Source organism: Panthera onca, chromosome C2, assembly GCF_046562875.1.
Source record: "Panthera onca isolate mPanOnc1 chromosome C2, mPanOnc1 haplotype 2, whole genome shotgun sequence".
Lineage (NCBI taxonomy): Eukaryota > Metazoa > Chordata > Mammalia > Carnivora > Felidae > Panthera > Panthera onca.
Genome location: NC_138347.1, coordinates 104,461,697 through 104,484,980, shown reverse-complemented (window position 1 = coordinate 104,484,980; position 23,284 = coordinate 104,461,697). Strand labels below are relative to the sequence as shown.

Sequence of the window (23,284 nt, the reverse complement as noted above, 5' to 3'; positions counted from 1 at the left end):
GACCTCCTTCCTCCTTCCATATCCCTCAAACTCCTTCCCATCTCAGGGCCTTCTTATGTGTTGTTTCCTCTGTTGCCTTATCCTCATGGTGGAGAAACCCTCCTTCAGGTCTCAGCTTGAATGTCACTTTTCCTTGAATCCTGATCTGGCAGGCTGGATTGGATTCCCCTGTTGTATTTTTCTCAAAGCACTCTATTCCTGTTCTTTATAACAGTCACCAGTAATAACTATATGGTTATTTGTGTAATTATTCATTCAATGTCCATCTTTTCCACTATTATAAACTCCATGAGAGCAGAGACCTCACCTGTTTTTTTGTCACATTTTATTCAAAGTACCTATAGCATTTCCTAGCATGATAACTGCTCAATAAATATTTGTTGGAAACAAATGAGGGTAGATATCAAAACACAACAGAGTTTAATTTATGAGAGTTTTGTTTAAAGTGCATCTATAAGCAACTGAATCAGTAAAGAAATTAATCAATTAGTTATCTTTTCTGAGCTTTGATAGCCATATACTACGGCCTAGTCAGTTTTGTACAAGTCAAATACCCCTGTATTGTTGAGTTGAATACAGATTGTCTTTTTATCTTTCTGTCTCTTAAAAGAATTTTTTTTAATGTTTTTTTTTTGTGTTTTTTTTTTTTTTTTTTTTTTTTTTTAGAGAGAGACAGAGAGCGAGCAAAGGAGGAGCAGAGATACATGGAGACAGAATCTGAAGCAGGCTCCAGGCTCTGAGCTATTAGCACAGAGCCTGGTGCAGGGCCTAAACTCACAAAGCATGAGATCATGACCTGAGCCAAAATCAGACGTTTAACCAACTGAGCCACCCAGGCACGCCCCTGTCTCTTTCAAAGCAGTCACAGAGTCTGTCTATCTTATCTGGACTTTTACTGGAAAGTTTTTTTGAATCTCTGAGAAACTTCACCACGCACCCACATCTCTCTTGCTGTGGTGCTGACCAGAATGTTTTCCTCCACTGTTGCTAACCTCTCAGGGCAACATTACCAGAACTTCCTGAAGGGAAGTACCTTGTCTTACTCTTAGATGCCACCAACACTGTTCTAGTTTTTTTTTTTTTTTTTTTTTTTTTTAATATATTTTTATTTTTGAAAGAGAGAGATAGAGCACAAGCAAGGGAGGAGCAGAGAGAGAGGGAGACACAGAATCCAAAGCAGGCTCCAGGCTCTGAGCTGTCAGCCCAAAGCCATTGTGGGGCTCAAAACCACGAGCTCTGAGACTATGACCTTAGCTGAAGTCTGACACGTAACTGACTGAGCCACCCAGGCGCCCCAAGACTGTTTTAGTTGTTGCTTCTGTGTCTTCATTCTCAGATGTAAGTCCACATACAGCTTGCCAATGATGTTGCTACTGTTGCTGCTTGTGATTTCCATTTACCAGTCTTTCTTCACTTGTTCCCAATGTCATGATATCTCTAGAAAATTATTTTCTTTGGAAGACTAGGAAATTCTTTTATTTTTCTTCTCTTCCAGATCATTTGAAACATATAACTAAAATGGTCCTTATAGTTCCTTTGGGCACCACTGTGGTACCTCTCCCTAGTTTTTATCCCTAAGCCAGTTCCCTATTACATAGGGCAGACTCTTAGGAGGCCCCATGATCTCTACCTCCTGGTATTCATGTCCTGTGAAATCCCCTTCCCTTGAGTGTGGGTGGATCTATGACTTGCTTCTAATGAGTAGAACACAGTAAAGGTGACGGGGTGTACTTGGTCACATGGATGTGATTACTTCATTTGTTTTTAAGTTTTTATTTTATTTGTTTTTGAAAGAGAGCATGCACATGTGTTCACATGAGGGGCAGGGGAGGGGCACGTGCCCAGGGGAGGGGCAGAGAGAGAAGGAGAGAGAGAATCCCAAGCAGGCTCCTTGCTGTCAGCATACAGGCCTACATGGGGCTTCATCCCACAAACCATGAGATTGTGACCTGAGCTGAAATCAAGAGTTGGTCGCTTAACTGACTGAGACATCCAGGTGCCCCATGGATGTGATCACCTACTGAGGTTGTAACATCGGTCTTGCTGGAAGGCTTTTTTGCAAGCTGCCATGTTGTGAGCTTCCCTAATGAGAGGACCATAAAGCAAGGAACTGATGGCAGCCTCCAACCAACAGCCAGCAAGAAATTGAGGATCTCTGCCTGGCATCCTGAAGAAATTAGATGCTGCCAACAACCATGGGTATGGAAACAGATCCCTTCCCAGTTGAATCTCAGGTGAAAATCCAGGCCTAGTCACCACCTTAATTGCATCTTACAGAGAATCCAGTTCAGCGGTACTCCAAAACTTAACTCACAAAACAAAGATAATAAATGTATGCTGTTTTAAGCCACTAAACTTACAATAATATTGTTATGTAGTGATAACTAATGAATATGTCCATCCTTGACTGAAATGCTTTTCTGACATACTATTTTCCCATCCATTTATTAATATCTCTCGACATGGAATTTGGTCACAATGAACTTTGAGAAAATAGATATTATAGAGTCCTTTTTCTACACTTAATTATTTACCTATAAAAAATGTCTAATCAAGTATGACTTTTGCCTTAAGAATTCTTAGAATCATTCCTTCTGTTCCCTGGGATCACGTATATGTACATATTCAGAAGTAATGCCTTTTATTTATTTAATTTTTAAATGTTTATTTGTTGATTTTGAGAGACAGAGAGAGAGGGAGAGAGAGAACACAAGTGGGGGAGGGGTGGGTGCCAGTGGGGGGGGGGGGGTGCTCCATCCCACCAACTGTGAGATCATGACCTGAGCCGAAATTATGAGTTGGACGCCTAACCAACTGAGCCACCCAGGCACCCCAGAAATAATACCTTTTATAATTGATTCCATCAGTTTCCATTTCAAGAAAATAAGACTACAGCTACTCCTTCCTGGATAAAACCTCCATCATGAGTAGGACAACTCCTATTCTAGCACAGCGTAATCTAACACAATGCCACTTGTTGAGTGTACAGTCTAAAGATATTTCTCTGGAGGGGCACCTGGGTGGCTCAGTCAGTTAAAGCGTCCGACTTCAGCTCAGGTCATGATCTTGCAGTCCGTGAGTTCGAGCCCCACATCAGGCTCTGTGCTGACAGTTCAGAGCCTGGAGACTGCTTCGGATTCTGTGTCTCCCTCTCTCTCTGCCCCTCCCTTACTTGCACTCTGTCTCTCTCTGTCTCTCAGAAATAAATAAACATTTAAAAAAAGATATTTCTTTCAAAACTGATGTCTGAATGTTTGGTTCCATGCCATGTATATTATATTAGCAGTGTGTCTGAGTTAGAATCTATCTGATCCTAAAAATGGCTAGATGCATAGTGTAAGTTGTAGGTTAGCATTGTCTAACGGAAATATAATGCAAGCCACATATGAATTTTAAGTTTTCTAGGAGCTACATTTAAAAAGTAAAAAGAAAAAGGTAAGATTGATTTTAATAATATAATTTATTCAACCCAAGATATCCAAAATAGTGTAATTTTAATGTGTAATAATGTAATAAAATTTATGAGATCTTTTCCTTTTTTTTCAGTGAGTCTTCAAAGTTCCATGTGTTTTTTACATTCATAGCATATCTCAATTTAGACTAATCTTGGTTTATGTGCTCCGTAAACACATGCAGCATGTATTGAACAGTATAGCTTTAGAGCTTTACATGAGCATGTTAAACCACAGACATACAATAATCCACACAAATTCTGCTTAAGGCAGCTGGATTCTTTTGGATTAAAAGTGCATATCCTATATACACATGTAAATATAAGATCTGAGTGGGTAGGTAGGCATGGATCAAAGAAGGGAGCCTACCTATAGAAGGGTAAGTACTCTAATTTAATAGTTGCGCAATGGGTCCTTGGCATGTGCAGATTTTATATTTGTAGTATTACCTGCCCAAGAGTGACTCTTGTGAATTTGCTGTAGTTCTTATAAATTTGCTGTGGTGTGAATTTGAATTGGCCTGACTATGGCACCAGTTCCTTTGCTGGTATTTAAGCCTGTCTGACGTCCCTTGTCTGTATTTCTGTACTTATCTCACAAGTGTTAATGTTCACTAAAAGCCTGAAGGAGTCACTTAATTTTTATCATTTATGTTTGTGGCACTTTAAGGAAGATATCACATGTGTAGTGAATATACAGACTTGGGGGCATGCTCGTGCTAAGACTGAATCCTTCCCCAGTGTCACATTTTGATGGAGCTATGAGGGTCTTGTAAGACTAGATTGTGTTCTTCTGTCGGATCCCACTTAAGCAAAGTCCCCATGAAATGTCATGCTTCATTTGTTGAAAGTTTTCTTCATAGCATACTGCCAATTTTTCTTTCTTTTCTAGATATTATGCTATCTTAATGATATTCGTTAAATTGCTTAATGAGCCAAAGAGAAAACTGTTACTCTTAACGTAATAAATTATTCCTTTCAGAAACTTTCCATTTTAAAGCTCTGTGAAGGAGGAACAAAGGACCTTTACCTGAAGATTATTAAGTACTCTTTCATCAGATACAACTCATTCTCAGTTATAGAGGGCTAGAGTGTTTCTCAAGAATGATCTAGACTCATGGCTTTGTCTCTTTCTCCTTGATGTGGATAAACCATGTTATGAATATGTCTTAAATTTTAGTAGTAAGTATGTGGATATTTATTATATTTTAAATATGTTTAAATAGTGTATAACTAAAAAAATTTTTTTAAATATTTATTTTTGAGAGAGAGAGAGAGTACAGGGGAAGGGCAGAGAGCAAGGGGGACAGAGGATCCAAAGTGGGCTCTGTACTGACAGCAGTGAGCCCAATGTGGGGCTCCAGCTCACAAACCATGAGATCATGACCTGAGCTGGAGTCAGATGCTTAACCGACTAAGCCCCAAGTGCCCCAATTTTTAAAAATGTTGATGAAAAGGGCGCCTGGGTGGCTCAGTCAGTTGAGCATCTGACTTCGGCTCAGGTCATGATCTCACAGTTTGTGGGTTGGAGCCCCACATCAGGTTCTGGGCTGATGGCTTGGAGCCTGGAGACTGCTTCAGATTCAGTGTCTCCTTCTCTCTCTGCCCCTCCCCAACTTGTGCTCTGTCTCTCAAAAATAAATAAATGTAATAAAAAATTTTTTTTTTCATTTTTTGACAAAAGTTCATTCAACTTTTTAGATTTCTTTCCATTAATATAGGGTTTCTTCATCATTGGCACTACTGATCTTTGGGCCAGATAATTATTTTTGATGGCTGTCTTATACATTGTAGGATCACTGGCCTCTGTCCACTAGATGTTGATGTTTTATGTTCTGCCATTTCTGTTCCTATAGTCGTTGTTAACTTAGGGCCCTCATCACCTTCCCTAGATTCCATTTCAGTCCCTAAACTAGCCCATATATTCAATATCCTACCTTGCTGATAGACCATCCACATTGCCATAAAAATAAATACCTATAATTTATTTAACCTCTCCTGTGTGCCATGCAAGTGTTGAGGGCTTTTCATTTGTCAGCTTTCATCTGACAGGATGAAATTGAGAACAAAGAAGTTAGGTGACTTGTCCCAGATGACACTGCTAGTGAGTACAAGATAAGATTCAAATTTACGTCTGCTTAACTTTTAAAGCCTATGATTTTTATGTTATCACACTGCCTAAATATAATTCCTCCTAAAACATGAGTGAGACTTGTTCCTTCCTTTCACAAATTTTCAGCATCTTGTATGACATGTCTCAGGCAGCATGACTTGTCTGTTCCTTTTGACATCCTGCTCCCATAAGTATTTCCATGCACACTGCATTCTTATCTCACTAGATGGTGACCATTTTTGCAAATTTGCCACACATATTCGTGTTTTTATGCCTTTGCTCAAGCTGTTTCCTCAACCTGAAATGCATTTTCCATCTCTTTTTCTTCTCCAAAATTCTAATCATTGTTCAAAACATAGCTCAAATATGTGTTGGGTTTTGTTTTTTTCTTTCCCTGTGAAACTTTTCCTGATACGCCCAGGATGAATTGTTTCTTCTACACTTCCATAATACAATGTTTGTTACACAGAGCTTTTAGATCATCCTGTTCTATTGAGGACTTTCCTACATATCTGTCTGTAAATACCTGGAAGGTATTTATACTCCTTATTTATACTATGCCCCATTAAAAAAGATTGAGGTGACTAACTAGAGGCTTTCTCTTTGTAGCTCTATATTTCCTAGAACACATCACATAAGGGTTTTAAGAAAACACACACACACCTTGCTAAGAATTGGTTGAATACAGGGACAAGTGAATGAGTGGATACATGACAAATATTTATGAGTTCTTTCCCTGACTATGTGCATTATAGAAAGTTTACAAAATACAGGGAAAAATAAATAATTCACATACTCATCACACAGATTTTGGAAAATGTCCTTCTGTGTAGCTGATGTTGAGAAATAGCTTAGAAAATCATCTCCACGTGCCCTTTGGTATAGAGTAGACCTAACAGACAGAAGGCCACAGATGCACAGACCTGAACTCTCAGAGAAACATACTTTTATCAAGTGAGGCTGGACACATCAAGAGATTGTATAGGTATTTTTTATGAATAGATATAAAATTCAAAAGCTACAAGGGATATAGAGTGAAAGAAAAGTAAATCTCCCTCTACTCTTATCTTTCAGCCACCTAATTCCTCTTTCCAAAGGCAACGATTGTTATCAGTTGATTTTACAGATTTTAAAAGATGATTATTCCAAATAATACTTATTTTTTATATATTACTCTTATATCTTGGACAAAAGATGCTATTAACAAATAAAATATCTAAATAATAACCCCACTTTAGCTAGAATTACAATTAAATTAATTTTGTGAACTAGCAATTCTTTTTAAACATAGGGGAAAGAATAGTCTTGAGGCTGCAGTAACATGCTATATTTTATCCATTGCAGTGACTTTGCTCCTGGAGAAAAATCGCATAACCATGTAATTTGACATCTTCAAAACTGTCCCCAAATCATTTTTCCAAATCATCTCTCTCTCATGTGTGGGTATTTTAAAACTTTTGAATTTCTCACATCTTTGACTCTGTCACATCCTTCCCTTACTTTTTTTTTTAAACTGAAACTCTTAAAATTTTTTTTAAATGTTTATTTATTTTTGAGAGAAAGAGAGTGTGAGCAGGGTAGGGGCAAAGAGAGACACACACACAGACTCCTAAGCAGGTTCCAGGCTCTGACTTGTCAGCACGAAACCTGACTCAGGGCTTGAACCCACGAACCGTGAGATCATGAACTGAGCTGAAGTTGGATGCTTAACCTGACTGAGCCACCCAGATGCCCCTCTTCCCTCACTTTTAGCAGGTGACTTTGCCTCTTCTTCATGGGGGAAAAGAAATCATCATCAAGGTTTTCAGATGCACTCATGCAAGTTTTGGAAGGAATGTATCACAGTCTATTTTGTCTGAGGTGTGGATCTATACTGGTTCATGGGAAAAACTAAGTCAGGTCATAGAAAAAAAACAGATTGAAAGGCTGTAACAAGGAGATATAGGGAAAGAAATGCATAGATGGACATCTTTAGATTGTGTCCAGACTACGAGAATAACTGTGTCCCATGGATGCTTGTCAAGGACTACTACAGAGGATACTCTCAATGTTCCCAAACTGGCCTTTTCCCAGGCATCTAAGTGTTTGTTCAATAGGCTTTTAAAGTCTTGATAATGGCAAGGAAGGAGATTATTCCTAGGTTCAATATTAACACCCCCCCCCCCCCGCCCCGGGGCTGACTTGGCTACTACAATTCCTGAGTGCCTAACATACCTGCTGCAGTGACCAACAGCTGGGTCCTGATCTAGCCCTCAGTCCTGGAATATCAAACAACCACCTACTGCCAGTTTGACTACATAGGCCTCTTTCCATCATGGATAGGGCAGCATTTTTTCTCAGTGCAAACACATATTAACTATAAATACAGGTTTACTTTCCCTGCATGCCAAAATTTTACCTGCATCCTTATCTATAGTCCTATCAAGCACCTAATTCAGTGTCATGGTATCTTTTTTTTTTTTTTTTTTTTTTTTTTTTGTCATGGTATCTTATTAACCATTGTTTCTGACCAGGGAATCTATTGGTGAATGAAATAAAGCATTGGGCTAATGCTTTTTTTTTTTTTTTTTTTTAAATTTTTTTTTTCAACGTTTTTTATTTATTTTTGGGACAGAGAGAGACAGAGCATGAACGGGGGAGGGGCAGAGAGAGAGGGAGACACAGAATCGGAAACAGGCTCCAGGCTCCGAGCCATCAGCCCAGAGCCCGACGCGGGGCTCGAACTCACGGACCGCGAGATCGTGACCTGGCTGAAGTCGGACGCTTAACCGACTGCGCCACCCAGGCGCCCCTGGGCTAATGCTTTTGAGATTCACTGGTCCTACCATGTATCCTATCACCCAAAAGTGGGTGGGCTTTTAGAAAGGTAGACAGTCCTTTGGGAGACCCAATTAAGATACCAGCCATGAGGCTGTAATGCTGTCAGTCAGGATGCACTCCATATATATCTTTCATGGCCACAATACATAGGGTCAGAAACCAATGGATGTGAAGTAAGAGTGACACCTCCCACTAATAAGCTTAATGACCCACTCTCAAAATTTTTCTCTCTATCCCTGCAACTTTCAACTTTGCTGGTCTAATAGTCTTACTACCCAAGGGAGGAATTAGTTCATTGGAAAACACAAAAGTGGTTACAGTGAACTGGAGGTTGAGACTGACACCTGATCTTTTTGGATTCCTCATGCTTCATGAACAAGGCAAGGTGGATTACATGTATTGGCTGGAGTGCTTGATGTAGATTTTAAAGGGGAGATGGGGCTTCTACCACACAAGGAAGGCAACTGTGCCCAGTGGAAAAACCTCAGGGATCTATGTTTGTGGTGTGCAATTTTAAGGGGAGAAAGATGAACAGATGCTGAATAACCAAAGGGATGGACAGTGGCAAACATTACCAACTGTCTCATTCTACACCTTTTCTATCCATTGCAGCATGCCTTTTTGGGCTCCCATGAAGTATAGCGAGGGTTACTCATGCTTTCTGCCAGGCAGATGCACCCCTGCCAGACTTGGCAGGCAGAAGTGAGCATCACGAGGCAGAGGCCACGTAGTTCTGGCAAGCACAGATGTAGAGGCTTTTGTTTTTTCTACTGCAGCTGTTGTAGAGATTCTAGTGACCAGATCCTGATTCATGGGTATCAAGCATCAGGTGGTGACAGCAAGAACTTTTCTGTTGGAAAGTTTTCATGGTGTGGTTGGGCTTTTCTCATGGCTGTGTTATCAATGAGCATACAACAACCGAGCTTGGTTTCTTGGCCTTCCCAGATATACTGTAAATTAACCAATACCCTTGAATAAATCTCTTTCTACTTAAACTAGTGAGTGTGTACTGTGCTGTCTAAAACTAGTACAGTAAAACCTTGGTTAGCGAGTATAATTCATTTCTGAAACATGCTTGTAATCCAAAGCACTTGTATATCAAAGTGAATTTCCCCATAAGAAATTATGGAAACTCAGATGATTCCACAACCCCAAAATATTCATATAAACATGATTACAATACTGTAATATAATACAAAATAATAAAATACAAAATATAAAGAAAAAAATTAACCTGCACTTACCTTTGAAAACTTTTGTGGCTGGTGTGAGGGAGACAAGAGAGAGGATGGTTACTGTGTAGGATGACTTTCACTATCACTAATGGAATCACTGCTATCTGTTGACTCAATGGAATCTTTTCCTGCATGGGGGGGCCATTGTATACACTTACACGGATATTGACTACAGTATAGTATTAATAAACTCTTTTCATATACTGTATTTAAAGTAATTGGCAATAAGGCAGCAGAGGAAAGGGTCTAAATCAGCAGGCAGCCTGACCTAGAATGAAGCAAAGCATCCCTAAGCTTACTATTGTATGGAAAAGTGAAGGACTGTCCACAGATGCTTTGAAGTGACAGAAAATACATGAGTGCCAGTTGTGGACACCTCCCAATGTTCTGAAAAATCACCGATTTCTGCTAAACATCATAGCCTGAGACCGAGCATCCGAGCATGGGCGACAATTACCCACAATCTCCAGTGAGAGAGAGAGAGAGAGAGAGAGAGAGAGAAGAATCATTGGCTCAATTGTGATCATGTGACATCCTGCATCACGCACTACTCATATTGCAAGACATTGCTTGTTTATCAAGTTAAAATTTATTAGAAACGTTTGCTCATCTTGCAGAACACTCACAGAACAAGTTACTCTCAATTCAAGGTTTAACTGTACTGTAATTATTATGTGTCTACACTAGTCAGTAGCCAGAGATTAGGATTCTCCAATTTTGGAGAGGGAGTGGGTGTTTGAGAATCAGACACAGTAACCACCTCACCTCCCATTCAGTCCTCAACCACTGCAATTTGGCAGCTACCTCCTCTGCTACTCATCTTGTTAAGATCACCAAGACTTCCCTGATATAATCTCTTGGCAGTATTTGACCCTGTTGCCCACCTAACACTCTTGGAAAAATCTCCCTTCCTTTAGCTTCTGTACACACAATCTTCTGGTTTTCTTCCTTTTTCTTTGTTCCTCCTCAGCATTCTTTGAGGGACCTTCTTTCTCTTCTGCTTTTCATTTAAAGGTGAGTATTCCCCTGTGTTGTATACTGAATCTGTCAATCTTTTAACTCTACATATTATTTAGGGGTGATTTTAGATTTTCTCTACTTCATGGCTTTAGTTAATATCCGTACAATGCTGACTTCCAAATTTATGCCTTCAGGACAGTTATGTCTCTTAAGCACCAACTGCACTCTGAATGTCTCTACTTCACTGTCTTCAAGCACTTTGAACACAGGATAGACAAAACAGAACTCATTAGCTTCCTCCTCAAAATCTCTCCAACTAGAAAACTAGAAAAATAATACTCCTTATTATATTCCCTATCCTGGTGAATGGCATCATTGTCAACAGGGTGACTTAAGCCAGCAACCGGGTGTCAACCTTCATTTTTCACTCTTCATTGCTTAGCCAAACAATCTTCAAGTCCCACTATTTCTACTTCCCCAAATATCTCTCAATTCATCTCTACTGCCTTAGTTTTAAATACCATTATCTCCAGCTAATTTACTGCAATGGCCTCCCAACCTGTCTCTCTTCCTCCAATCTTGCCTCCCTCTAGTTCATTCTTCACAATGTTCATTCTAATGCATCTAGAATATATGTCAAGTTATGTCTTTTTCTTATGCACATAATAAAATCTTTCCCCCTTTCACAGGGTTCACAGGGTCCTCCATGGGTTGGCTTTTTTAGTATCATTTATTGCATTCCTTGCTCCCTCTCCAGCATACTTTATGTCCATACACATTCAACTTCTCTCAGGTAGATATTCCATGCCCTCTTTGGCCTGTGGAACAGCATGCTATCCCTGCTCTAAAGGAACTAATTTCAGCTTAGATACTAGTTTCTTTAGCAAGTCTTTCCCTTCTGGGTTGTTGTTGCCTCTGCTTTGTTCTCCAATAGCAGGGTGGTGCATTCTACTTTCCCATAATACATTTGTGACATGCAATTGTAACTTTTTAAAAAAGTATATAGCCATGTCTATTCTCACCCAGCAGAAGTCTAAGGAGACTTCTCAGGAGAGGTCTCTGAACTGCAGGATACCAGGCACCCTCACCCTAACCCTCAACCCTACATCTAACCATGAATGGTTTCTGAATGTATGAAAAGAAAAGCTGAGAAGCAGCTAACTTTTTCTAGAGAAGATCCCAAACCTTTAAGAATTTGTAATATTTCTGGGAGCACCTCGATGGCTTAATTGCTTGAGCATCAGACTCGATTTCAACTCGGGTCATGGTCTCATGGTTTGTGAGCTCAAGCCCTGTGTCCAACTCTGCACTGACACCATGGATCCTGCTTGGGATTCTCTCTCCCTCTCTCTCTGCCCCTCCCCTGCTCATGTGTGCTCTCTCTCAAAATAAATAAACATTAAAAAAAAGAATTAGTATTTCTGAAAATGGATGTGAAGGTAAAGATAAAAACAGAAGAAACAACTGAATGTCTATTTAAATGTATTTAGAGCCCCACATCCCCTCCTGGCCTCAGTTCAGTAGATGGCTGACATGTATTCACACCCTAGCACATGCCTAGGATTTTTTTTCCAAGTTTTTATTTAAACTCTAGTTAGTTAACATACAGTGAAATATTAGTTTCAGATGTGGAATTTAGTGATTCAACACTTACATACAACACACAGTGCTCATTACAACACAAGGAGGGTATTAAGTGCCCTCCTTAATAAGCATCACCAATTTAATCCACACCCACCTCCCCTCCAGAAACCCTCAGTTTGTTCTCTATGGTTAGGAGTTTGTTTCCTGGTTTGCCTTTCTTTTTTTCTCCCTATGTTCGTCTGTTTTGTTTCTTAAATTCCATTTATATATATACATATGATACATATATCATATATATACATCATATATTATATGTGTGTGTGTGTGTGTGTGTGTGTGAGTGTGTGTGTGTAAATATCACATCTTGTTTATCCATTCATTAATTGATGGACATTTGGGCTCTTTCCATAATTTGGCTGTTGCAGATAATACTGCTTTAAACATTGAAGTGCATGTACCCCTTTGAATATATATTTATGTGTCCTTTGGGGAAATTCCCAGTAGTGCAATGACTGGATCATATGTTGGTTCCCTCCATACTGTTTTCTAGAGTGCCTACACCAGTTTGCATTCCCAACAACAGTGTAAGAGGGTTCCCCTTTCTCTGCATCCTTGCTAACACCTGTTGTTTCCTGTGTTGTTAATTTTAGCCATTCTGACCGGTGTGAGGTGATATCTCATTGTACTTTTGATTTGTATTTCCCTGATGTTGAGCATCTTTTCATGTGTCTGTTAGCCATGTGTATGTCTTCTTTGAAAAAATGTTTATTCATGTCTTCTGCCTATTTTTTTTAACTGGATTATTTGTTTTTTGGGGGGTGTTCAGGTTTATAAGATCTTTATATATTTTGGATACTAACCCTTTATCAGATACATCATTTACAAATATCTTCTCCCATTCTGTAGGTTGCCTTTTAGTTTTGTCGATTGTTTCCTTCCCTGTGCAGAAGCTTTTTATTTTGATGAAGTCCCAATAGTTTATTTCGGCTTTTGTTTCCTTTGCCTCTGGAGACATATCTAGTAAGAAGTTGCTACAACAGATGGCAAGGAGGTTACTGCCTGTGTTTTCCTTTAGGATTTTGATGGTTTCCTGTCTTATGTTTAGGTCTTTCATCCATTTGTAATTTATTTTTGTGTGTGGTGTAAGGAAGTGGTCCAGTTTCATTCTTCTGCATGTTGCTGTCCAGTTTTCCCAACACCATTTGTTGAAGAGGCTGTCTTTTTTCCACTGGATATTCTTTCCTGCTTTGTCGAAGATTTAGTTGACCATACAGCTGTGGGTTCATTCTGGGTTTTCTATTCTGTTCCATTGATCTATGTGTCTGTTTTTGCGTAAGTATCATACTGTCCTAATCACTATAGCTTTGCTTTTTTCTTTTTTAAAGATTTTATTAAGTAATCTGTTTACCCAACATGGGACTCGAACTCACAATCCCAAGATCAAGAGTCGCATGCCAGCCAGGCACCCCCACTACAACTTTGTAATATAACTTGAAGTCCAGGATTGTGACGCCTCCAACTTTGCTTTTCTTTTTCAAGGTTGCTTTGGCTAGTAGGGATCTTTTGTGGTTCCATGCAAATTTTAAGATTGTTTGTTATGCTCTGTTAAAAATACTGGGGGTATTTTGATAGGGATTGCATTAAATGTGTAGATTACTTTGGTTAGTATAGACATTTTAACAATATTTGTCCTTCTAATTCATGAGTATGGAATATTTTTCCATTTCTTTGTGGCCTCTTCAATTTCTCTCATCAGTGTTTTATAGTTTTCAGAATCAGATATTTTATCTCTTTGGTTAGGTTTATATCCCTAGATATCTTACGGTTTTTGGTACAATTGTAAATGGGACTGATTTCTTGATTTCTCTTTCTGCTGCTTCATTACTGATGTATAGAAATGCAACAGATTTCTATATGTTGATTGTGTATGCTGTGACTTTCCCGAATTTGTGTATCAGTTGTAGCAATTTTTTGGTGGAGTCTTTGGGTTTTCTATATAGATTGTCATGTTTTTGCAGATAGTGAAGGTTTGACTTCTTTCTTGCCAATTTGGATGCCTTTTGTTTCTTTTTGTTGTCTGATTGCTGAGGCTAGGACTTCTAGTGCTATTTTAAATAACTGGTAAGAATGGATAGCCCTGTCTTGTTCCTCACCATAGGAAAAGCTCTCATTTTTTTCCCATTGAGGATGATATTAGCTGTGGGTTTTTCATATATGGCCTTTATGATGTTGAGGTATGTTCCCTTTCTCCTTACTTTGTTTTTTGTTTTTTTTTTTTATCATGAATGGATGTTGTATTTTGTCAAAAGCTTTCTCTGCATCTATTGAGAGGATCGTATGGTTCTTATCCTTTCTTTTATTAATTTATATCACATTGATTTGCAAATATTGAACCACCCTTGCAGCCCAGGAATAAATCTCACTTGACAATAGTGAATGATTCTTTTAATGCACTGTTAGATTTGATTTGCTAGTATTTTGTTGAGAATTTTTGCATCCATGTTCATCAGGGATATTGGCCTGCTGTTCTCTTTTTTAGTGGAGTCTCTGTCTTGTTTTGAAATCAGGATAATGCTGGTCTCATAGAATGAATCTGGAAGTTTTCCTTCCATTTATATTTTTTGGAACAGTTTGAGAAGAATAGGTATTAACTTCTTTAAATGTTTGGTAGGATTTCCCTCTGAAGCCATATGGCCCTAGCCTTGTTTGTTGGGAGATTACTGATTCAATTTTTTGGCTGGTTACCAGTCAGTTCAAATTTTCTATTTCTTCCTATTTCAGTTTTGGTAGTTTATATGTTTCTAGGAATTTATCTATTTCTTCCAGATTGTCCAATTTGTTGGCATATCATTTTTCATAATATCCTCTTGTAATTGTTTGTATTTCTGTGGTGTTGGTTGTTATTTCTCCTCTCCCATTTGTGATTTTATTTGGGTCTTTTCTTTTTTCTTTTTGATAAGTCTGGCTAGGAGTTTGTAAGTTTTATCAATTTTGTTTTTGAAGAATCAGGTCCTGGTTTCTTTGATCTGTTCTACTGGTTTTTTTTTTAAACTAAATTTAGTTTAGTTTAGCTTAGTTTAGTTTCCATATCATTTATTTCTGCTCTAATTTTTATTATTTCCCTTCTGCTGACTTTAGGCTTCATTGTCATTTTTCGAACTCTTTTAGGTGTCAGGTTAGGTTGTTTATTCGAGATTTTTCTTGCTTCTTGAAGTAGACCTGTCTTGCTATAGACTTTCCTCTTATGATTGCTTTTGCTGCATCCCAAAGATTTTGGACCTTTGTTTTCATTTTCATTTGATTCCATATATTTTTTAAATTTCTTCTTTAATTTCTTGGTTGACGCATTCATTCTTTTTTTTTAAAGTTTATATATTTTGAAAGAGAGAGACAGAGAGAGAGAGCACACCCTCATGAGCAGGGAAAGGGCAGAGAAAGAGAGGGAGGCTCCACATTATTGGCATGGAAGCCAATGTGGCACTCAAACCCACGAACCATGAGATCATGACCTGACCTGAAATCAAGAGTCAGACACTTAACCAACTCTGCCACCCAGGTGCCCTTCCCCATTCATTCTTTAGCAGCAGTTTAACCTCCATGTATTTGTGGTGTTTCCAATTTTTTTCTTGTGGTTGACTTCATGTTTCATAGTCTTGTGGTTAGAAAAGATGTATGGTATGATCTCAATCTTTCTGTACTTCTTGAGGCCTGATTTGTGACCTAGTATGTGATCTATTCTGGAGAATGTTCCATGTGCACTTGAAAAGAATGTGTATTCTGCTGCTTTAGGATGAAATGTTCTGAATATATCTGTTAAGTCCATCTGGCCCAGTGTGTCACTCAAAGCCATTTCCTTGTTGATTTTCTGCTCAGATGTTATCTATTGTTGTAAGTGGGGTGTTAAAACCCCCTACTATTATTGTAATATTATCATTTAGTAACTTTATGTTTGATGTATTTTGATGCTTCTATGTTGGGTGCATAAATATTTACAACTGTTAGATCTTCTTGTTGGATTGTCTCCTTTATTATTATATAGTGTCTTTCTTTGTCTCTTATTTGTAGTCTTTATTTAATTTAATTTATTTAGTTAGTTATTTGTTTATTCTAGAGAGAGAGAATGCAAGTGGAGGAAAGGGGCAGACAGGTGAGAGAGAGAGAACGAGAATCTCAGTCTCCATGCTCAGTCCAGAGCTTGATCCCATGACCTTGGGATCATGACCTGAGCTGAAATCAAGTCGGATGCTCATCTGACTGAACTACCCAGGTGCCCCGTTATGGTCTTTGTTTTAAAGTCTATTTTGTCTGGTACAAGTATTGCTGCTCTGGCTTTCTTTTCACATCCATTTGCATGACAGATGTTTCTCCATCCCCTCACTTTCAATCTGTAGGTGTCTTTAGGTGTAAAATCAGTCTCTTGTGGGCAACAGATTAGATGTGTCTTTTTTTTTTTTTTTTTTTAATCCATTCTGACACCCTATGTCTTTTGATTGGAGCATTTAGTCTACTCACATTCAGAGTAACTAATGATAGGTATGTTTTTAGTGCCATTTTATGACTTGTTTTGTTGTTTTTTTCTGGAGATTTTCTCTGTTCTTTTCTAGTCTTTGTCACTTTTGGTCTTTTTTCCCACTCAGTCTGTCCCCTTTAATGTTTTTTGCAGGCCTGGTTTAGTGGTCATGAACTCCTTTAGCTTTTGTTTGTCTGGAAAACTCTTTATCTCTCTGTCTATTCAGAAAGATAGCTTTGCTGGATAGAGTATTCTTGGCTGCAGATTTTTCCCATTCAGCACATTGAATATATCATGCCACTCCCTTCTGGCTTGCCAAGTTTCTGTGGAGAGATCTGCAGCTAGCTTTATGGGTATTCCCTTGTAAGTTAGGGACTTCTTTTGTCTTGCTGCTTTTAGGACTTTTTTCTTTATCACTATGTTTTGCAAATTTAACTATAATATGACTTGGTGTTGGCCTGCTTTTGTTGATTTTGATGGGAGTTCTCTGTGCCTCCTAGATTTGGATGTCTGTTTCCTTCCCCAGAAGTTTTCACCTATTATTTCCTCAAATAAACCTGCCCCCTTTCCTCTCTCTTCTTCTGAGACTCCTATGATATGAATGTTATTATGTTTGATGAAGTCACTGAGTTCCCTAAGTTTATTCTCGTGATCCATAATTCTTCTTTCTCTCTTTTGTTCAGCTTCATCATTTTCCATTATTCTTTCTTCTATATAATTTATTCATTCCTCTGCTTCTTCCATCCTTGTGGTCATTACATCTGGTCAGTTTTGAATCTCAGTTATTGTATTTTTCATTTCTGATGGCTTGTTTTTTTTAACTTTTATCTCTGTGGTAAGGGTCTTTCTGATGTTTTCCATGCTTTTCTCAATCCCAGCGAGTATCCTTATGATTGTTGCCATAAATTCTTCACCAGGCATATTACTTATATCTGTTTTGATTAGATCTCTGGCCATGAGCTTTTCTTGTTCTTTCTTTTGGGCTGAATTCCTCCATCCTGGCATTTTGTCTGAGGTGTGCATACCTAGTTAAATGAAAGACTTGATGCTACTTCCACTAGAACTGAAGTCTTGCAGAAATCTCTGGTGGATAGATGTGGTGTGTGCAGGGGTTTGTGCTGGTATTCTGTGGGAGAGGCCCACTGTTCTGGGTCTTAGGAACACTTGCCTGAGAAAAGCAGTACCAGCAGAGCTTGGGGGCGGGGGGTAGGACTTGGTGTAAGCAGGTTAGACAGCCAGTGTTGGCACTGTGCTGTTTACCGAAGCTAGTTTATGCTGAGGGGTGGGAGAGAGAAATGGTACCAGCATTTCTTTGTCCCCGAAGAGGGGTCTCTGTGCTTGCTACTTTCAGGGAATCCCTTCCAAAAGAGCAAATAATTTCTCCTCGTGTGTTCCAGGAGTTTTCAGATTGCTGATTTCACACTGTCTGTCTCTGGGTTACTTGCCTGTCTGGAGCAGCACAGTGCACTTTGGGCTCTAACCCAGCCAGGCCTGCTGACTTTTAAAACTCCAAACTTTAGGGACCTGCTGTGGCAGGGCCTGTGCTGGTCTTCTAGGGCGTGGTCTTACACACTGGGATGGATGCAGGTTTGATGGAGAATGGCAGTCAAGCCAGAGTGCAGGGGTGTGGCATTTGGAGTAAGTGGGCTAAACAGCCAGTATCCAGGTTAGCTGCCTTCAGCAGGTGTCTTTGCACCTATGCTGAAAGGCAGGGGAAGGAAATGGCACCCACTGGCTCTTTTTCCCCCGAGAGGCATCTCTATGAACACCACTTCTCGCAGATATACTTTAAGAAGAGCAAACAGTCTCTTTCCATGCACCTTAGGCAATCCTTAGATCGCCCTGGGGTGCTTGCCTGCCTTCTCTCTAGGAGTAGGGCAGCACCCTCAGGTCTCTATCCCAGTACAGCCACTGACCTCTAAGACTCCTGTCTTTGAGCACTGCTGATTTCCAAAACTCAAGAAAATCAGCCCCTCTCATTTTCCCAGCATGGCTTTGGGGAAATGTTCTCCTTGTTTGTATCCCTGTGCACTCTGTTCTCACTCCACAGTTGTAACTTCTGATTTATTTCTCTGTCTTGCTGATACACCAGTTCTGTGGAGGCAAGAGCTGTGTCTATTTTGTTCATTGTTAATGATCCCATCACCTAGCAGAGCATCTGGCACTTAAATATTTGTGAGATGAGTGAAAAATGGACACAATAAGGTAGTATATGATAGGAGAGTAATAATTAATTGTTCATTAGTTATTACCTAGAACCATAATTGTCAAAAATTTAGCTAAAATGAAACAAAATTGCATAAGCCTATATCTTCTCCTACAATGATATCAGCAATGGATTTCTTTATACCATTACCAACTTAAAAAATATTTCATTGAGGTACAACTTACAATGATATGTACAAATCTTAAATCTAAAACTTGACTGGTTTTTTACACACATACACACCTTGTGAAACCACTACTCAGATCAATATGTAGAACATTTCCAGCACCCCAGAAGGCTCCCTTACCCTCTCTTCCAATCAATATTTTTTCAAAGATAATCATTCTTTTGACCTCCATTACCACAGTTTTGCTTGCCTGATTTTGTACTCCATATAATGGGATCATGAAGATGGATTTTTACATATTTGGTTTCTTTTACTCAATATCATATTGGTGAGATTTGTTCTTTTCATTGTTATTTCCATTCCATTGTATGAATATGCTTTACTTTTCCATTCTATTGCTGAAAGACATTTGGGTTGTTTCAAGTTTGAATATTATCAATAAAGCTATGATGCATATTCTCATGTATAACTTTTGGTGGACATGGCACTAATATATGTTGAGTTTAGACAGGAGAGGATTTGCTAGGCCATAAGATATGTATAAGTTTAGCTTAAGTGGATATATTATTAAATGTTTTACCAAAGTCATTATACCAGCTTATACTCTCATCAATAAATGTATGAGAGTTCCCCATTGTTCTGCAACCTTGATATTAACTTCCTATTAACTTTCACTCACTTATAAAAATTTACACAATCATCTGAGATGAAAACTGACATTATGAATTACTGCAATACTATAAAATTATTCAAAATAGGCTTCCTGAGGTTGGTTAGTTTTCAGGCATAAAATAGTAAGAATGGCTAATATATACTGAATATACACTGCTTGCTAGGCATATTTGGGATAGTTTATGTAGGCTACCTCATTTGATCATCACTATACCTCTGTGAAGTAGATACTGTTATTCCCATTTTATGGATGAGAAATTTGTAGCATAGAGAGACATACTTTTAAAGACCTGGCTAGAAGCACCTGTACAGACTAGTTAATGCAACTGCTTATTGTAGAGACAAAGCCAGTTCAGAGAGCAGGCTGCATCATATGAAGGAAGATCACTCAGTTTGTTAGAGGTAGAATCTGGATTGACATCCAGATATCCTAACTTCTTGTGTGGCATTGATAACAAATCAGCAGTGTACAAACTATATAATATTAACAACAATGAAAACAAACACTCTTGAAAAAGTACTTCATTCCTTCAGAATTTAGTTATTACAGTTTTGGTTTGTGGAATAAATTCACCATGTTCTAAAATAATTTTAACAATTTTAAATAATTGTCAAGCAAGGTCGTATAAAAAAAGGATTCATGTTTTGTGGTGCCATAAGCTTATACAACTAGGGAGAACTCATTAAGAAAAATAACAGGGGTGCCTGGGTGGCTCAGTCAGTTAAGCATCCGACTTCAGCTCAGGTCATGATCTCATGGTTCATGAGTTCAAGCCCTACATTGGGTTCTCTCCTGTCAGCGCGGGGCACACTGAATCCTCTGTCCTCCTCCTTCTCTGCCCCTCCCCTGCTTGCTCTCTTTCTCTCTCTCCCTATCTCTCAAAAATAAATAAACATTAAAAAAAAAAAGAGCATAAAAAAAAATCTTTTGCCAATACTACAAAAAACATGTGAATGTATTGCTAGATCCTATTGATACACAGCCTCATATATGAAGATTTCCCCCTTCTTATCCCCTTCTTCTGGTATTCATGCCCTGGTGTACCTCCTCTCTCATATTGCATTCAGGTTGGTCTGTGAGACCAACAGAATTAGGTAGCAGTGATGTCAGTTTGGAGGCTAGGTTATAAAGGGCATTATGACTTTTACCCCTCTCTCCCAGATCATTCACTCTGGGGGAACTCAGCTTCCATGTCTTGAGAACCATCAGACAACCCTGTGGATTAGACCATGCAGTGACAAACTGAAGCCTCCAGCCCACAGCTATGTGATTACCATTTCAGAAGTGGATCCTCCAGCCCTGGTCAAGCCTTTAAATAACTGCATTTTTGGCTGACAGCTTAATATTCTGAGCCAGAGCCACTCAGAGAAGCAGCTCCCAGATTTCAGACTCTCAGGAATTGTGTGAGATAATAAGGTTATTATTTTAAGCTGATAAGTTTTGGAGTAATTTGTTATCCAAAAATTGCTAAGTAATACAGGCCCCTAAAAGGGCCTTGGAAGAGGCCATGCAAGTGAGAGGCCTAGAAGTTTGAGTTTCATAGTTTTTTTTTTTTTTTTTTTTTAACTTTAACGTTTATTTATTTTTGAGAGAGCGAGCGAGCGAGTGTGAGTGGGGGAGTGGCAGAGAGAGAGGGAGACACCGAATCCGAAGCAGGCTCCAGGCTGTGAGTTGTCAGCACAGAGCCCAATACGGGGCTGAAACTCACGAACTGTGAGGTCATGACCTGTGCCGAAGTTGGACGCTCAACCAACTGGGCCACCCCGGTGCCCCAAGTTTCATAAGTTTTATGATAAATAGGTCTCTGTCTATGTTAATGGCTAAGTCTACTAGATTGTTGTGGCAGAGACAGCTACCAACAGCTCCACCACCAAAATTTGTTCTTTTTTCTTCCACAGCAGCCTTAACTATCATGGCTGTAGGTCATGCCTGTCCAACCACAAGCCACATTGTGCAGCCTCCTTTGCTGCGGAGTGTTTCATGTGACTGAGCTCTTGATACTGGAATGCATCAGAAGCTATTTGTGCCCTTCTGGACTATGCTTTCAAGGGACTAGACATTGTGCGCCTTTCCTCCTTCTTATGGGCCAGGATGGTGACAAGCAGAGTGACCTTAGAAGCCACATGTTTAGGATGACAGAAACTCTGTTCTGCCAAGTCCCTGAATGACCTGGAGTTCATGGAGCTGAACCCTTCCAAGCTGGAACACCCCTCTGAACCATTTCGTTAGAGAGAAATAAAGCTTCTATTATGTTTGAATGATTATATTTTAAGGTCTATGTTTTCCAACAAGTAAGTCAACTTTAACTAATTAGTTATGATCTTCAAAAATTAGATACTTTATTTTTCCCCTGGAAGTAGGCTTGATGTTATTTATTGGCTAATTTATTAAGTTTTTGTTCTTCTGAAATAAACCTTTTTTTGAATGTATTTGGTTTTAGGTCCTGGTTCTACACTTAATAGCTTTGTAATCAGGATTATTACTTCTCTGAGCTCAGTTCTTCTCTGAGCTATACAATTCCATCTATAAAATGGGGATGATACCTTCTTCATAGCCTGTTATGAGAGTTAGTGAGATAATGTTTATAAAACACTGCCTGGAACCTAGTAAAAACTCAATAAATAGTAGCAATTTTTATTGTAATAAGAATAATTATTATTTAACATTTATTTACTTATTTAAGTAATATCTACACCCAACGTGGGGCTTGAACTCATGACACCAAGATCAAGAGTCACATGCTCTTCCAACTGAGCCAGCCATGTTCCCCATTTTTATTATTAATACTACCTGTTCAGTGTTGCACTTTGGACAGAGCATGAGGTTTGGAGATATAAAATCTGAGCTCAAATTCAAACTGTCACTTCTGCTTGCTGTGACCTTGGATATGATAACTTATCCAGTCTTTTTCCTTCTTAGACTCATCATCTATATTGCTGAACACATAGTTGCACTAAATATCTTTATGTTTTTATTCTAAGCTTATCCAGGAGAGCTGTAAGTCAGACACATAGCAAATTTGACTAAATGCTTTTGTATTTCTGGGACAGGGGAAGGTGTGACTGAACATGATGGCATGTTCAAGACTAGACTGAACATGGCAGCCGAGCCCAAGTGAGCAAGAGACCAGGATGGGGAACCTGGAAAATATTTCTTTTTTTTTTTTTTTTTTTTAGTCATGAAGATCCATGTCATCCTACAAGGGAATGTTTGAGTTATTCTGAATTATATTCCTGGGGAGATATGATAATCACCTATCCCTTCTATTGGGGAACTCCTACTTCACTTCCTGTGGCCCTTGAGGCGTTGTCAGTTACAGTGTTCCATTTTACTCCGTCCCCTTCCTCCCTCCACATGACTATAAATGTCAGTAAAAACCTTCCCTACCACAGGGAAAGAGAACCTGTCACAATAGGGGAGATCGAGCTGGAAACAGACAGCAGTGGGAGAGAGCATGATTGGATAGCTTGAGCTCCTGGATTAATCTGTGCCTGAAGCTACACTACTCCCCAGACTTCCAAGCCACATGAGCCAATACAGCCCCTATATTCATTATACATATTTGAGTTGGGGTTTTGTAACTAAAAGTGTCCTGGCTAATATAG

General features: G+C 39.0%; 1 long non-coding RNA gene across 2 annotated transcripts in view; it reads left to right on the top strand.

The window, feature by feature from the left end:
* The window catches only part of LOC132683326 (uncharacterized), a 50,099-nt gene that overhangs the window by 22,685 nt on the left and 4,130 nt on the right, over positions 1-23,284 (top strand). For both annotated transcript variants that reach the window (XR_013549772.1, XR_013549773.2), the window contains exons 2-3: positions 21,578-21,970; positions 22,730-22,793. This is a non-coding gene — a long non-coding RNA (uncharacterized LOC132683326). The remainder of the gene's footprint in view (positions 1-21,577; positions 21,971-22,729; positions 22,794-23,284) is intronic.